This window comes from Oryzias latipes, chromosome 11 (genome assembly GCF_002234675.1).
Source record: "Oryzias latipes chromosome 11, ASM223467v1".
Taxonomy (NCBI): Eukaryota; Metazoa; Chordata; class Actinopteri; order Beloniformes; family Adrianichthyidae; genus Oryzias; species Oryzias latipes.
The window spans coordinates 23,351,465-23,368,971 of NC_019869.2; the positions used below are offsets into that span (position 1 = coordinate 23,351,465).

The window sequence follows — 17,507 nt, forward strand, 5'->3', positions numbered from 1 at the left end:
ACCCAGAGAGTCCTCCTTCGATTGTTTTAATCCCCCAGACAGCTGGGACTCTCAGCCCCACAGGTGCCTAGGCGAGGGGACACACTGTGATGGAGGGGGGCAGTTTGAGTGAATGGGTGGTAGAAAAACTGTTATTGATATGTTTATAAAAACCTTACATGTCTTTATGGAGAAAGCTGTTTGAGATCTTGCTCTTTATCTTGTCCTTGTCAGTTTGGCAGATGACTGTGATTAATATTTCAAAACCACACAAATGGAGAGCGCAGGCAGACCGCTGTGAATGTGTGTGTGTGTGTGTGTGTGCAACAGCGCCACAACAATCATCATCCCTACCCATCCAAAAATCACACTGAGTCTGACAGACACACACAGCATGCTACTAGTACATGGCCTAGATGTGTAACCGAAAAACGCTTCTGGGCTATTTTTAAAAACTCTTTACAAAAAGGTTTTGTACTTTTAGAACAGGTTAAAAATAGTATTTAACATAAGAAATAAAATGTCAAAATCTAAACAATGCTGTCTGTCAATGTGAGATGAGATGAAGGTTTTATGATGCTCTCAAAAAAAACAACAGAACATTTAAAATTAAAACTAACAGTTTTTACTGCATTTGTTTTAAAAAGAACAATGTAAAGGAGCAGAAAAAAATACCACCTGCTTTATTATTTCAAACCTAAATGAAAACTTATTTTTCCCTTTTTTTCTATGTATTTTGGTAAATCTTCTGTCTTTCTACTTGTTCTAAACAAATATTCACTTGTTTAAAAAGGAATAACGAGATTATACAACTACATCATGCCATGCAAAATTAATCAAGTGTCAAATCAGAAGTGTGGTGTGTCATTACATGAGGCTTGTGAAGGACCTAAAGGGATTTATGGTAAATTCAGTGAAATTCAATCAACTGTATCATAACTGGTCAATGTTTTATTTATAATGGACTCTTCGTCAGCCGTTATCCCGCTTACACCATGGTCACTTACAAAATAAATAAATATACAATCAATTTTTAAACTTTATTCTTGTTATTTTTTCAGTTTAAGTCGCTTTTCCACGAAAAGTGGACTATTTGATACGTGGTGCAGCGACTTGTCACAGTAGCAGCTGAGTCGGCACCGACCTCCGATCTCGACTGCAGCGGCAAAGTAAAGCAATATATTTGCCGATCGTCACGATGGCTTAAAAATAAAGCATCAGTTCATGGAGAAAGTTCATCTTTTACCGCTTGTTTCTGTCCAGATAATGAAGTACAATTTGTTTTGAAGAAGCAAGCGCATTGATATAGAACATTTAAGCTATGTGACCGGAACTTCTTCTTTATCACTTTTTATTTCACACCGAGCAGCCAATCACAGTCAAAGATTCTCCTGGACCATAGTATAACAAGGAATATTGGCTAGATTTACCTAAAACTATGGACTTGAGGAGAACAAATTAAGAAGAACATTATTTTGATCTCTAAATAATACCTGGTGTGAGGATTACTTAGAAAAAGAAGAGAAAGTGAAAGAAACACAACTTAGTTGTTGAGTGGAATGTTTGGAATGGAAGTGCTAAATGAATGGAATGTATTTACTGTGTTTATTTAAACTGTATATGGGGAAATTTGAGCACAGGTGATAGTGTGAGAAATATAAAAATTGTGCAATGTTTAAAAGGGAGCAGTCAATTATAAGAATTGTATTCCTTAATTCTGCTTCTTTCCAATCGTAAAAATGTACAATAACGTCCAATAAACATTTAAACATATTTGTCAATTAGCAATTTTCATGAAAGGAACAAATAAATAAATGAAAAAAAGATTGTTTTAAACTCAAAGTGAGGTAAATTATTTGTCATAAATAAATAAATGAACCAAAACATTTTAACCACACAAAAAAACACACCGTGCACTAGGTACCTTTTCTTTTTATTCATAACATAATAAAATTGACATTTTTGTGACAATTATGGCTCATAAAATCAATGTTATTCATTTAAAAAATAAAAAAAAAAATTCTAAAAATAAATTTGTTATGTTGTTAAGTAACACTCGTTTCACGTATTTTAGTAGAAAAAAAGAAATGGCAATGCTTTTTATGTGATACAGACATCAATGTCACCTCTACCAGCCGTTTAAGGAGAAATCCTACTATCAAAGGTGTTACTTCTTGGAAACACCAACTATACAAACAAAAGTATTAGTATTTATGTATGAGGTTTTTACCTCCATGTTTTGAGGTTGAAGAGGGCCCAAATTCCGGAGTCTGAACAAGACAATAAATGAAAGACAGTCTGGACCATGTGCTCATCTCATTCATTAAAGTTCTGACTTAAAGAAGAATATAATGTAAAAGGCAGAGAACCTTCAGTTCCGTTTAAGGGAATTCTGTTATTCTGAGCAATTTCTTTAGTCAAACCAGGATGAAGTTGACAAGAAACACAAGGAAACAAACTCAGATCCTGCAGATGACCCGGAAACAAAACTAGAATAAAACCCAAGCAGAAAAAATTAAAACCACAGATTCCAAGACATGCACCACAGATTTATCTCAGTCCTATCCACATCTGATATTCAATTTACAGATATAACACAGACTGAACGATTTAAAAATAACACTTAACACTTCAAAGAAATTTGAAGATGAAGCATGATCTGGTTTCAAACTGTGTCCGCAGCCTATTTAACCCTTGTTCTATCCTAGGCACTGTAACATTGGGAGTTGGGTCATCTAGACCCACTAGACAGTGCTCTGAACCTTTTTTCTTCAATGATTTGTGATCTTCACTGGTGTCCATGGATTACATGAAATCTTTCCACCTCTTTCCACCTTTGTCATGGTAGGGAGAACACGTCAATGTAAGGGGGGGGTCATCTAAGATAGCAAAAGGGTTATAAAAAAAAACATCTTTTGAGGCAAAATAATAAAATCCCTCCTGAAGAGCTTCTTTTGATTTAAAAAATATATCTTGTGCTTTTTAGTAATTTTTTTTTGGAGGGGGGGGGGGTACCCTGAAGGTTAGTTTTAGGAATAAATCCTATATTTGGGTTGGGATGGGGGGGTGTTTCCAACTACAGATAACTAATTTTGGAATGAAAATGAACATAGTCAAAACTGCTATCTTAGTTGTTTGCTGTTTTTGTACTTCAAAATAAAATCTGCCTCCATCTGAAAGTTCTCTCTGCTGAGAATGCTTTGATGAGGGCTTTGAAGTGAAGGAGTCTGGGTAACAGCCACCACGATGGTCATTGATAGCAGGGATATGAACGGCAAATGAGCATACATCTGGGATCTGCTGTTCTGAATGCCGCTTTGCCTCAGGCTGTGTGATAATACAGGGGAAGGGTTGGGACAGCGATGATAAGCGAAAGTGGCAAATGAGTGTGTTTGGGTGTTTTTGGTTCTATGTTTGGGTCGTATCTGTGTGTGAACGTGTCTGGTTATCCAAATACGCCGTGCGCTTCAGTGAGTATGCTCTGGTCTGCATGCTGGCCGTGAATTGTGTACGCCTTTGACTGTTAGGTAGGAGTAAAGGTCAAAAACCACGAATTAGCATGTGAGTTTGCATGAAAACACACAACTAAGTCACTTTACAAGAGAGAAGTGTGTGAGGAGGGATAAGAAAGGCCACAGATATGGAAAAATGATGTCACCTAACTTTAGGATGCACATAGCTATTTTTGGGTCCACGACTATACACCTCCAAAGTCTTTGAAAGCCGTCACTTTTGGAAACACTACAGTTGATAAAGGGACACTGTAAGTTCTGATGCTGCATTCAAACATGTGAGGAAAGGATTTGCCCCTTAGAACAGTGCTCAGTGACTGCACAGGCTCAGCACAAACAAACCCAGCGTCAAACAACCCAATACAGACAGCAAGGCGTCCAGAACAAGGAGTCAAAACCAGTTATTGTAAAAATATGGATCATGCCTGTGGTCATGTTGGTTTGAACCGACTGGCTTTGAAGCTTTTCAGATGGTGCAGAATGTTAAACAAAAGCAGCAGTAAACAAAGTTTGAAGTTTGGATTTTGACGTGGATTAAGTTAAGATGCTTTTCAAGCACTGAGAAGCTGGATCCATCCATAATGTGGCTTCATTTTATTTGATTTTGATAACTGACTGCATGAAAAAGTATAAAAAGAGAAAAGAAAGGGGCAGTTCTTGTGACCACTAATTGTTAACAGAGTCTTTTTTAGTAAATCTTTCATTCTGCTTATCAAAACCTTTTTCTGTTTCAGTGTTACCTGATGATGGTGAAAAAAAAACCCAGTGGTTCCCTTGGGAATTGACGTGTTTCCAAGTTCATTCAAATCAAATCAATCAAATAAATGACAAAACTGTTAAACTTGAACCTCGGGTCTTTTATAATCAAAGACTTAGTGTATCCTGGTGGCAAAACTTAATTGTTGCACTAAAAAAATGCTTCTGGCTAGAATTATGAAGCCCAGGATCAGGTCTGCTACTGCATCTGGAGGCTTACATGGACGTTAAAGAATTAATGGTAAAGAAAAGTTGTCTGGAAAAATCATTGAATTGATGCTGATTGGTAGAACAGACAGATGTAGATGATGAATAAAAATGCCTGAATCAGCCTAAACAAAAGAGTTCATACTGCTTTAGGGAAGATGACTGTGTCTCAGTGTTTAGGGGTGTTTAGGATTTAAATAGTTTAAGGTTTAGATGACTTTTACAAAAACGTCTTTCTTATACTTATATTAAGGGAAACCTGGCTCACAGCATGTAGAAGAGCTGGCAAAATTTCAGATATAAAAAAAGTATTTTCTTTCAATATTCATTTATAACTTTTTGTGTCAATCAGAGCATTTTTCTTAAGCTAGAAAGTTTCCTCTCTAAACAAAAACTATGTTTTCAACCCCATGTGAGCACATTGATTGTTCTTCCATGTTCTTTTATTCGATTAAAGTTGCTGTTCTTTCAGGAATGACTGTAGCAGGAAGCAGTAGCCTGAATGTAGGGCTTGGTGACCCAGAGGGACACCCAAACATGCACACACAAATACATAGACACAAACAGGAGCTGCTGCAAAAGCTGGACAACAGCCTCTTTGGTGGGCCTCTTAAAAACAATCAAGCAGACATCTTGGCTCTTGTCATTGTTGGCTGCAGCAGAACTTCCCTCAACAGAAAAGGAGTAACACAACACTGATGTAAGATGTTGTTTTTTTGCAAATCGGTCACCGTTGGAAACCACATTTTGAGGTGGTTTTGCTGTAAGCTTGTTTTAATAGAAGCAAATCTAACATTATTTAACAATTTCCTAGAAGAACTTTTTACTATTCCAGCAAAAAGTGTTGAAGGGAACTTTGATTGCTTATAAAGTCTATACATTTGTGTGACAAAACATTTCTTCAAGTCTCTTGCAGAATGATTATAATTTATAAGTTTTTATTTTTATTTTTGTGCTTATAGACTGATGTTCTGTAGATGCTATCTTTTACTGTAGTCGGGTTCACATCATACAGACGATTCATGACCCAGACTTGTTTCATTCTTCTTGAAATCCAGAAGAAAACACTCCCTCTGATTCTTGTGCAACAATGAAGCACTGGAAACATTTCCAGCGATGCTCAGGGGATTTGATGTTCAGGACGTCTCGTGAAACACAACACGGCTGTGACGCCAATCAAGCATTTTCATGTAGCTCTGTTTGAACTGCACCGGCTTCTTATTCTATGCAGCTGAATCTTGAAATGTGACGCTTCGGGGTTTATTATAGCACAGATAGGAATGGAAAATCCACACTACACTTCCGCCAGAAACATTTTTTTGTCAACACATTGGAAAAAACGCATCTTAACAAAGCAAAAGACCCTTGTTTCAAGAAGTCTTATTTTCTGTATTGCAAATAAATATAATCTTATCAAGAAAGTTTATCAACAGCAAGATCATCTTAATTCAGGAAAATGTGTTTTAGTAAGTATGTTTTTTTTTCTAAAATAAGAATTCTTGATAAGACAATTGCTAATTTAAAGAAATACTTTCAAATTTTAAGAACTGTGCAGGCCGGTTTATCTTATTTGCAATACCAGAATATTACCTGGAAGGGTTTTTAACCTCTTCACTCTTGATTTTATTTCCATTTAAAATAAAAAATATATACTTCTGCATTTTTTTCCTTTCAAGGTGATGATAAATTAAGTGGACTCCTGGATTCAGAATGAAGGTGTTAGACTTTTTACTATTGCATTTCATCATACAAATAAAGCAGGTGTCTATACACTCTAAAAAAAAATGCATCAGCTCAACAAAAAAAATTAACGCAACATTTTCCAATAGACATTTTACATTAGGCCAACATCTATTGAAATTAAGTTCAACCAACAACCTAAGTTGAGTTGCGGGAAATAGATTTCCTTTTCCTGTCTATAGTTTCTTTTATTACCATCAACACATAATTTTACCTTATGGACACACCTTTTTGAGTTGACCACTGATCAGAGTTATGTTGTTTTAACTACTTTTTTTAATTTACTAGAAATATTTTTTTTACATTGTAATAAATTATTTGTCCTAATGATAAAAACAGGTTTTTAAGTTGACACCCCTAAAAAAATTATGTTTCTTCAAATTAATTTCTTGCAATAGCGTTTGTTCAAGGAGTAGATAAATTAATTTACAACATGAGTGCTGGGAAATTTAACTGTTTATTTCAGAGCACAATAAAAAAATAAAAAACAAACATAAATGAGTTGCTTTTACTTGCTCACAACTTTCAAATACAGCTGAACAGTTCAGTTTTAACAAGTTTAAACAAAGCCATACCTTTTATAAATTGTAAATCACAGCACCAAATGTGTTACATGAGTTAAAACTCTTTTAGAATTCTGTTTTGTGCATAACTGCAGACACTAACTTTCATATATAGTTTTTTAAACATTCCACACATTTCTGAATTTAAAGACATCTTAACCGTTTTTGGATGTTTTTTGACCAGAGCTTCTGCAACTTGACATATTTGATCGTTTGATGGGTAAGCTGTGTACTCAAAGACTGCCTCTGCTAAACTTCCAAGAATGCTTGGAAGTAGCGAAATGAGATCTTTGGGATTGAGAAGAGTCCCAGAATTGCTGAACATCTGGAGTTGCACAAGATTAACAGTAAGGGTGGTTATTCAACAGTACACCATTCTTAATATTAAATAAAAGGGTCCAAAGAACATATAAAACATTCTTAACATATTTCAACACGTTTCACACAACTGTGACAACTAAAATATGCAAAACCACTGGGTCTTGTTTTCAGAAGATACTGTTCTTGAGGCTCATCACTTTTGCACTGGGCCTCTGTCCATCAAGGCCAAAGAACAACTTCTGAAATACTTCAAAAGTGCTTTTAAGTTTCTTTGCATAGCTCAGATTAAGAGCATAAATTAAGCCCATCAATAAAGCGCAGCTCCTTGGGATGTTGTTTACCTCCAGAAGTTTTGTTCCCTCAATTACAATGGCTGCTTTTCTGTTAGACTGAGTGGCCTGGTTTGCAATAGTGGCAATCGTCATCATTTCTTCATGAAGTCCAGCTTCAAAATCTTCTCTGTCCTTGTAAAACAAATAGAAAGATATTAAAGATTTTTAGAAATAATGTATCAACCCAACTTTTGTGTATGTGTACACCGTTTACTTTTACAAATTACAAATGAAATGCAGCATTGCTAAAACAGACTAAAAAAAAAGAACGGTATAAAGACTGTGGCTAGATCAACAGTCTGTATATGCTGTGCTGGGTGAATTTGTCTCAACCAAAATCCAACCGATACAAGGAGAACAACCTCATGAAGTGTTAGCAAGTGACTGCTTAAAGCAGGTGTTCCTGATTATCGTCATCATTTTTATCATTATCATCATTAGTAGTATTAGTTGCAGTAGTACAGCTGTACATGCTCTTCAATACCTGTGGAGATTATCACTCTTTTGTAAGCAGAAGAAAATGGACCATCACTACTCAGGGCAGAGGTAAAGGGGTTACCTTCACAAAGTTCTTTTACCATGTCTAACACAACAGACTCCTCAACTTCACAACTGTGTTTCCTCAAACAAGACCGTAAAATATCTTTGATCAACAGGCCTGATGCTGAATGAGAGATGAAATGTAATTCCTCAATCATCTCATTGATGCACCTGTTAGATACATTAAATATGCTTTCCAGTTTAAGAAACAGTAATGCCATGTTTCTTTCAATGAGGTTTGGTAAGATTGCAACATCAGTGTCATCTTTATCAGAATCAGAAACAGTCAGTTCCCTCTCCTCAACATCCATATCACAGTTTTTTTCTGTATTTGAAGAACTTGGATACCTTTTTAGCAGCTCTTCTTTAAAGTCTTCCAGTGAGTGTGGCGTATGCTTGCGGCTTCTGTGAGAGGCAAAAGTTCCATAAATGTTGGTGCTAAAATCACAGTTCCTGAAAACACACATTATTGTCTCATGGTTTTTCAAATGTCGGCCAAGGTGTTCAAAAAATTCCTTTTCTGTGGAAATTGTGATGACACTGCAACACGGACATGTAAAACATATACTATCTGCAGGTCTGAGACTTTCCTCAGTTTCCAGAGGATGATTCCTCGAAAGGTGTGATCTAAGGCTCCCCCATGTTTTTAAGGAGCAAAAACAATCTTGGTAGAGACATGGTAGAGGATGCCCACCATGACCATGGTGCAATCTGTAATGTTTTAACAACTTTGTCTGTGTGGATGTTCCAAATCTGCACATTTTGCACACCCAGCCCATTTTCATTAGATGAATCAATAATCCAAAAACAAATATCACTCAGCCTATGAAATTGTGTCTTTAAAAAAGTGTGGCTTACATCAATGCAATCATTCACATTTTACACATCATGGTACCTTTTGAAAAATCACAGATATTTCTTTGACTTTGATTACTAAAGTAAGCTAACAAAGATCCACAAATATAAAAAAGCAAAATAAAATCAGTTTTTTTTTTAGATATCCAACTAAATAGATTAAACATCTATTGTGCCTTTTTGCAAAATATATGCACACAAAAAGGAAAAAGAATGGAAAATGAGTGTTAAATGACAACCAAAAGTTTAAAATATATAAATGACCCTCAAAACATTCTTAATGTAACAGTGAAGTGCAACTGTACACCATGGCTGAGTACACTTTGCCTCATAAACACAAAAATGTTTTGGTTACAATATGCAGCAATAGTTTTCTGTAACAAGTTAGCTATAAACGCACGCCGACTTTGTCCCTCTCAAGACCGCGTTAGCAGCGTCAATGTGTCTGGTTTTGGCTAACGAAAGTAAAAGAAAATGTTCCCTAAACGTCACCACCGCTACAAAAAACAAAAACGGTTTACCTTCAGCAACAGTTCATCCAGCTAGCTTGGTAATTAGCTGCAAACATGGACGAAGTTAGCTGTTCTCAATAAAACAACTCCCCAGTTCAGAGCTGCTAGCATGTGCTGCTGCTGCAGCTCCGGTGCCAACGTGCTGCTCACCCCCACCGGGACAAAACGCTTCCGCGTCGAATCTCACACAGACTGATAACCCATTAAGTTTGGTCTGGATTTCAGCAAGAACGTATTCAGGGACGACACAAAGCCACTCTCTAACTCTGAACTCTGCACTGATAAGTTCGACGGGAAAAAAAAGTCCGACGTAGCTGGCTGAAAGCGGTGGAAAGCGCGGATTGATCTAACATGGAAAAAATGGTGCCGATAATTCTATGGCCCTGAAAGTATTTTATGCATATTTAATGCTTATCTTTGAAATAAATTAGTATTATTGTGAATATGAAATGATTTTTTAAAATGTCTGCAAGTGAAATTAGTTTTCACAAGAAGCAAAATAGTCACGTTTTCTCTCACAGAAAGAAGTTTTAAAACGAAGTTTAAATATTCTGTACGTGTCCGACATAAAATACGGCTTAAATTATTTATAACGCTAAATATTAAAGGCAAGACAGTAGAAAAATGTACGCTGAACTAAACATAGGTCAATAATTTATACACATCTTTAAACAGTGATGAAAGTCAGGTAAGGAAAAAATCCCTGAACTTTTCTTTGAGCGATATGGCGGGCACAGAGCGAAATTTTGGAAAAATACGTGGTCTTAGATGCATTCTGGTGCATTCTGGCAACTAGTTATTAACTTCTTTATCAAGAAACTAAGACTAATTGGAGCATCATGATTTGTCATTCAAACCCCTAGTTTGACTCTCCATTAAGGACTTGCTGGTCCCAAAAAAGAATTTGGAAAATTGCTCAAAGTAACACAATCCTACAATCTACGCTTTTCCTTAAAGCTGCAAAACATACAATTGCTAAAATATAGTAACATCAAAGCCCCAAATGGCAAAAAGAACACCAGTAACTATGATATTCTATGAAAATACCTCAGTTATTTATACATTATTTCTGCTTTAGAAATGACTGATGTACAACATCCACTTGCACTGTTTTCTCAAACTATAATTACATCAAAATATGGGATCTGCTTTAAACTATAATTCTATAACATAATACATCAATTCTTTAACACCAATACTAAGTAATCTGGGAAATATCAAAACAAACATACAAACTAAGCTAAACATTGTAAACATTATTTTTTAAGGGAGTGCGGGTCCAAACCATCAAATACTTATAATTAATGTCAACTATACTGAACTAAATCATGGTAATTAGGAAATACAAATAAGATAAAGAAATGTATTCAAAATAAAAACTGAAACTCAAAACTAAAATTAAAATTATTTCAAAATGTGGTTTTGAGATTATTTTACACAAAAAAGTATTTGACCTACACTACCTTAAAAATCTTTTTTTTCCAGCCAAGACCACTTCAATTTGTTTTTTATCGTCTTCTCACAACTGAGGTCCTGACCACGCTCAATAATGACGATGCCTGCCATTATTTTAACACAAATTTGATCGCAAACTCTTCAGATGTGTTTGTGAAAGTTTAGCGTGGGTCCGCCAGTTTTGGTCTCTAGGGAAGCGAGTCACGCTGACCACGTGGTGCAGACAGAGCCAATCAGACCCGTCGAGGCATCCGAAAGCAACTAAAACGTCCCGTCATTGGTCAATTAGGCCGGGAAGACGAGAGATGGCCACGACCTTAGAGGAAGCGATCTGCGGAGAAATATAGAAAATAAAGCTAAAATTAGCTGATTTCAGACCATTTTTTAATCCGGAAAGCGATTTGTCCGTAGAGATCAGGTCTTTATTTCCCGGAAAGTACGTTCGGTTTGCTCAAAAACCCGGATTTCCGGGAATTCCCGGAAGACTTTCATCACTGTAAAATGCAGATTCACGACTTGGCAAAGAACTGATTCAAAAATGAAAGAATACTTGCCTTGTCTTTGGAGTGCTTCTGTAAATGTTGTCTGTATATGTAGGATTTTAACTGTTCGGCATGGAGGTCCTCTGACATGCAGTCCCGATGACCGTTTGAATTTACCCGGGAATTTCAAAAAAGTAGGGCACTTGAAATCTTGAACTCAAAATCAACAAAAATTATGTTGTCATCCTACGTTAATTAAGTTACCACAACTCAAATTTCTTTTAAAGTCAATTGATTCATAAATTTAAGTTTGAATGACACAGAATATGATGTTGATATAAATAACCGAATTTTTGAGTCAACACACCCTATCAAAGCAAAGTTTATAATTTAAAATAAGGATCCAAATCAATAGATTAGCTTTTTTATGTTGGAATCACATATTAAGGTAAGTAGGCGGAAAAGGCTCAGTGAATTCTTTTTTAGAGTGTATGTACAAAGAAAGTATTGATGCTATAAATAGAAATCCAATCAGTTTGAAGAAAGCAAAGCAAACAAAGCAAAAAAGTAAAAGGCCTGAAGACAGAAAGTTTGAATTTAGTGATCAGATGGTGCAGCAGCGGAAACAAAAGAAACATCAGCCAAAGTTCAGTTTGGGTCAAATTAAAACGCGTTTGAGCTTGTTTGACATATAAGCAGCACACAAACATGATGATTGACTAATAGATTAGACGTGTGGTCACCTGACCCAGTGATTTGGTTTGAGCATTTTTGCTCATTTGACGCCCCAAACACCAGACTTTCTAAAGTTGGACAAAAAAAGCCAGTTAGAAAGTTGTTGGAACACTGTAAGGGCCTTCTAGAGCTGAGGGTTTGATGCTCATGTGTCCATAAACAGCTTCCGCACTCCATTTCTGTTCAATTTAGATGCCAAATTTAAAACAACAGTTTACTCCTTAAATCTGACAGAGGTTAAGAAAGCTTTCAGGGCCAGACTGTAAATGAGTTTGTTTCTGTTCTTTACGGTGCACCAAATCAGAACACTTGTTTTATCACAAGCCACCTGGTGGTTCCCTGATGAACTGACTAGCTTTCAGTTACCGGTTGGTTTTTAAGCCTGCCTTAAAAAGGAAAATTCTGGGGTTTCCCTTTGTTTCCAACTCCAGATTGCTCCAGTTGACTAATTTATTATTAGTTATTTATCATTTTTTAACATTTCGTTCTCCATGCCTCTATTTGGTGCAGTGTGATTCATGTGTTCTCCCTCTGTCCCACTACCCTCCGGGGGAGTGGGAGGGATTCCAGATTCCAGTCTGTGCCCCTGACCGTGTACCTCGTCTCTGCTCCTGCTCCGGAACTTGGCTGTGGACCCTCCCTCTGGCTCGTCTCGCGCCCCAAGCTGTCCCCCAACTCATCTGGGTGAAGCACATCTGCTGGACTATTTAAACATGTAGTTGTAGAGTTAGATAAAGTGATTTTTCTCTAGGATTTGTGTTACATCGCTTGTCCGTCCTGGGGGAGGATCCCTCCTTCATGTGGACACTTCTGAGGTTTCTTTTTTTTTTTCGTAACCTGTCCTTTTTTTAGGAGTTTTTCCTTACTGTGAAGGAGGCTCTTAGGACAGGGATGCCCAGTTTAGTTTAGTCTGTTTAGTTAGTTCAGTTTAGAATTTTCCTATTGAATTCTATGTATTCTTGATCCTTTTCATTTTATGTTTACTTTACAATTACCGGTATGAAGCCCGTCGAGACGACTGTTGTTGTGATTTGGGGCTATAAAAAAAGATTGAATTAATTCTCCTTCGTGTCTCTTCTTCCACTGGCGCATGATTTGTTCTTTGCCAGAGCTCTTTGTCACTTTTACCTGGTTCTGTGGTTGAAACTCTAAAGGTAAAGACAAACCGGGCATGTAAGGCATATTCAAGAACGCACTAGACACACATTCTTGAGCGTGCATTTAACCAATGGTGTTCACACTGGACAAGCAGGGAGGGGAAAGATGATCCGAGGTCCCACCTTCCTTGCGAAATGCATATGTGTGAGGGTGTGTGTATTCAAATTTCTTTTTTTTTTTTACCACTTGCATCTGGAGGGCTCCGTAGGAAGTGAATCTGAAGCAACTTTCAAATAGCATTTTCTCAAAGAGTGCTGCAATAGTTCATCTTGCATTCTAAAAATTGTGTTTGGAGTGGAAACCTTTGACTTTTGGTTATTGCTTTAGATGACTAAAACCCCACTGACAGTCACAACACAGCTACGAGCTTTTTCCATTTTTTGCTGCTCCTCATTCACAATGATTTGATTAAAAAGATACCCAGAAATGCATTTTTAATCTTACTTTTCTTCAGTTATGTCCTCCGTCATGATGCACAAACTTTCAGATGTCAAGTGTCCAATCTGTGTGTGTGTGACATGTAATGTGTGTGTGAATGTGACTACTGCTGCTGCCAGCAAGCTCCTGGCGTTGACACAGTAAACGGATCCTCAGGGGTCTGAGAGGGGAAATGTCTCCTCGCCACACACCCACGCTCTCTCGTAGCTGCTCACACATCTACACAAACACACACATTCTCCACAGGGACAAGAGAGCGCTGGAGGAGCACCACTCACACGGAGATTGAGTTACAGCTGAATTAGATCTGAGTTGTGGGAACCAGCACCTTCTCCTAGACAAACACAGTCACACACGCAGACACACACACACACACGTGTCCCTTCTTGACACTGCCGATGAGCTAGGACACACGCTGAGATGATGTGGCATGTATACACATTCTCACACGCACACACTCCAACAGATGCTTATAAACAAACACACAGACATGAACAGATGCAGGCGGACCCCGAGGAGTGCTCGCACACAAAGAACGAAAGAAAAAAAAAAACATCATTTGTCATCCCAGGAATAAAACACAACATGACAGGGCAGCATGTGTGGCTGGATTTATTCTCACAAGCAGGTATGCTCAGCTACTGACAAAACAAACACACATTTCTGTCATCTGTGGACGGAAGCCTGTGCAGAATGTTTATATGTGCCACAAACCATGCCATGCACAAGGCATGCATGTGACCTGCTGATGGCGGCCCTGAACAACGACAAGGCGAAAGGGGAAGGACCATGCCGCATGCAAAATAAACTCTTTGATTGTTAACAGCCCTTTCGTTTTCATATGCAAATGGCTTTTTCTCCCCCTTGCTGTGTTTATTTTGTATGTCCCTGCCAGGTCGGTGCAGAAAAAGCGAGTTTTTCTCTAAGTGTGCCTCTCCTCTCCTCATCTGAGCCATTCGTGCTGACAGGGAAGATCGAGGCGTGGATGGATAACACCATAAAACAGCTTTACTGATCTCAGAAAAATAAATAAAATCCCTTAAAATCTTGTTTGTTGGAGTTGCATTGATTTAACACAAAGGGACATGATGCAATAATAATAAGAACTTAAACAAGACATCTCTGCAAAAAACCAAGTTAAACCCGCAGCCCCCAATGAGCTTTAAAAACTTTCTTCTATTTGAATGGAATAAAAAATAACTTTTAATTATCCCACGGTTATTTTTTTATATATATATATATCTGTGGTTTTATAGTTGATTGAATTACTTTAGGTTCTTTTGACAATATGTCTTATTATATAATATCTCAATATATCTCATGTTAGAAACGTCTCCTAGATCCCCTTAGCTGAAAAATATGACTGGAGATCAAACATAATTTATTCATTGTACAAAAAAGCAGCTGCCTTACTAAAAAGGCCAAAGGAACATTGATCCTTTGGATTGTCTCATCTTCTAGAACCAGGCTGCCCAACCTCTAGAATAGATCAACCGCTCACTGCTTTCTGCTGATTTGCTGACTCAGGTGCTTTCTCATTTGGACTGATCGTACACACCCGATCCAGGTAATCAGCAGCAGGAAGTGGAGGAATGCAGCCAGTGCAATAGGATGTTTGGCAGCCATGGACACCATTATGATGGCTCCCTGTTAACCCTTGTGCTATCCTATGACCCCACCCTTACATTGACGTGTTATTCCTACCATGACAAAGGTGGAAAAAGGTGAAGAGGATTCCACGTAATCCATGGACACCAGTGAAGATCACAAATCGTTGAAGATACAGGTTGAGCATATTGTCTAGTGGGTCTAAATGACCCCACTTCCAATATTAAAGTGCCTAGGATAGCACAAGGGTTAAATGCACATCTTATCTAGGGTATATCTGACACACACTTAATATAGTTGAACCTAGACTGTAGCATTGATTAAAAATCAAATAATGCTGTTACGTTGATTAAAATCTTTAGTCTCTTGGTTTCAAGGTTAGGAATAAACTTAAAAAGAAGTTTTGGTTATGCAGACAGCATTAATATAAAAAATGCATAAAGATCACTCTTTTTTTTCCCCCTCATGGTTAATCTTCTGATGGATCCATTTTGAACTACAGGGGATACAAAGCAGCTAGTGGCAGTTTGTGGTGAATAAATTCTGCAGAAAACAGAACACCACGTCGGTTATTGCCACATAACATTTTAAGGTACAACTTAAATCAGGTCTGTTTAATGTGCTTGTATAAATGGATATCTTTTGAAGAGGTCCTCTAAATACACAAAAGAAATGTTGGTCACATGCAGAGGTGGTTTAAGCAGGGAGGGATTTGTGATCTGTGCATTTTCTTCATCAACGTTTTCTCTCCTGAGTGCTTTCTCTGCTACGCTCAGCCCATCAGGATCGGCACTGAGTGACGCTTGGAGAAACCCCCCCAGGTACATGCAGGTACATTTCCAACCAAGTGAAGGGTGATGTAGAGGTTTCCACTGCTGCTGGGTCTTGTAATGACCAGTTTTCCACTTAAATCAAGTCAACTGTCAACACAAAACCTAAACAACCTCCCTAATACAAAAACCTCACATTTTTGCACCAACCCTAACTCTGAACACAAACTACAGGGGCAACTGGAGAAAGACAGAGGAGAGCAAACAAACTGTCCCCAGGTCTGTGGCTCCAGTTTCAGCCTTCCATCCGCCATGGCTGTGGGGCCATGGGAACATGAAGCGCCAGGGGCCCTGTGTCAATAAGAAGCAGTGGCTCAACACAACGAGGGCCTGCCTGCAGACAACACTGCTGACAGACACCCACACAAAAGCGCCTGTGAATGGGAAGGAGGCGTGCGCACACACTAATGCACATGAATAAACACAGCAGAATAATAGGGCAGTGTGTGGTGTTGCTCCCCAAGTTTGATGACTGTGTCTGGTATATATCTTAGATCTGAACCAATGAAAATGTATGTAGTTGACTTAAATATATTTTTTGGCCTTTTAAATGAACAGTTTTTAGGTTTTGTAAGGGAAAAAATTAATTCAACCTAACTTCTAAATTAAGTAACTCTAGTATTTGTATTCAAAGATGTATTTAACCATTTCAATTGGACACAGATCTTGATTGGTTGTGGATCATATAAAGAGAAACACTGCCATCTACTGTCAGCTAAAGGTAAAGCGACGGATTTATACCAAATCTCACCAGCAGGTGGCAGCATTTTTAAAAAATGTGGAAAAAAAATCACATTTCTAGGATTATAATATCCAATCATTAGTATGAGAATGTGTTACATGAACAATGAAAAATAATGGATTACTTCAGTTTTTCCCTCTTCAGGCTTTATTTCTTTCTTCTTAATTTTTCAATCAACTAAGAAACAGAATATTTGAAATAAACAAATATCAGATGCTGAACTGGAACAACCTGAAGGCCTGATAAACCTCTAAGAATCTCACCACTGAAGGCCAATACTAAGCGTCTGCAGTTAGTCTGCAGGTTCTTATCTCTTAACAAAAGGCGTGTCAGTATGAACTATGCCACCACAAAGGGGTGTAACATAATCTACAGCAGTGTCCGAGAAATTTCATGTCTCTGCAAACATCAAAAACTGTAAAATGCTATTAGAGAAAGTACTTTTTTTATTTTGCACGAGACACATTAGCATCCATTTTTATTAAAAATCCGTCATTTTTAACCTCATGAAAACCCAAGAACAATTTGTCCTTGGCTTTGTGACTATTTCTTTTGTTCAGTTTGACACAAATCGAAAAACTAAGAAAAAACAGGCCAAATATGACTGTTATCAAAGGTTAAATGATAGGAAATACAACAAGATAAAAGGGGGCTTCACCCAACAAAATTAAACAAATATATTTTAAAAACGACGTGGACACTTTTAAAAATCGTATGTCTTATTGTAAGTTTGGTAAAATCT

General features: G+C 37.4%; 1 long non-coding RNA gene across 1 annotated transcript; it reads right to left on the reverse strand.

Moving 5' to 3' along the window:
- Positions 1 to 6,632: 6,632 nt before the first annotated feature.
- Positions 6,633 to 9,956, reverse strand: LOC105355141. The gene is made up of 3 exons (XR_002874190.1): positions 9,327 to 9,956; positions 8,299 to 8,355; positions 6,633 to 7,542 (listed from the first exon to the last, which is right to left on the reverse strand). It is a non-coding gene; the product is annotated as an uncharacterized LOC105355141 (long non-coding RNA).
- Between the last annotated feature and the right edge of the window lie 7,551 nt (positions 9,957 to 17,507).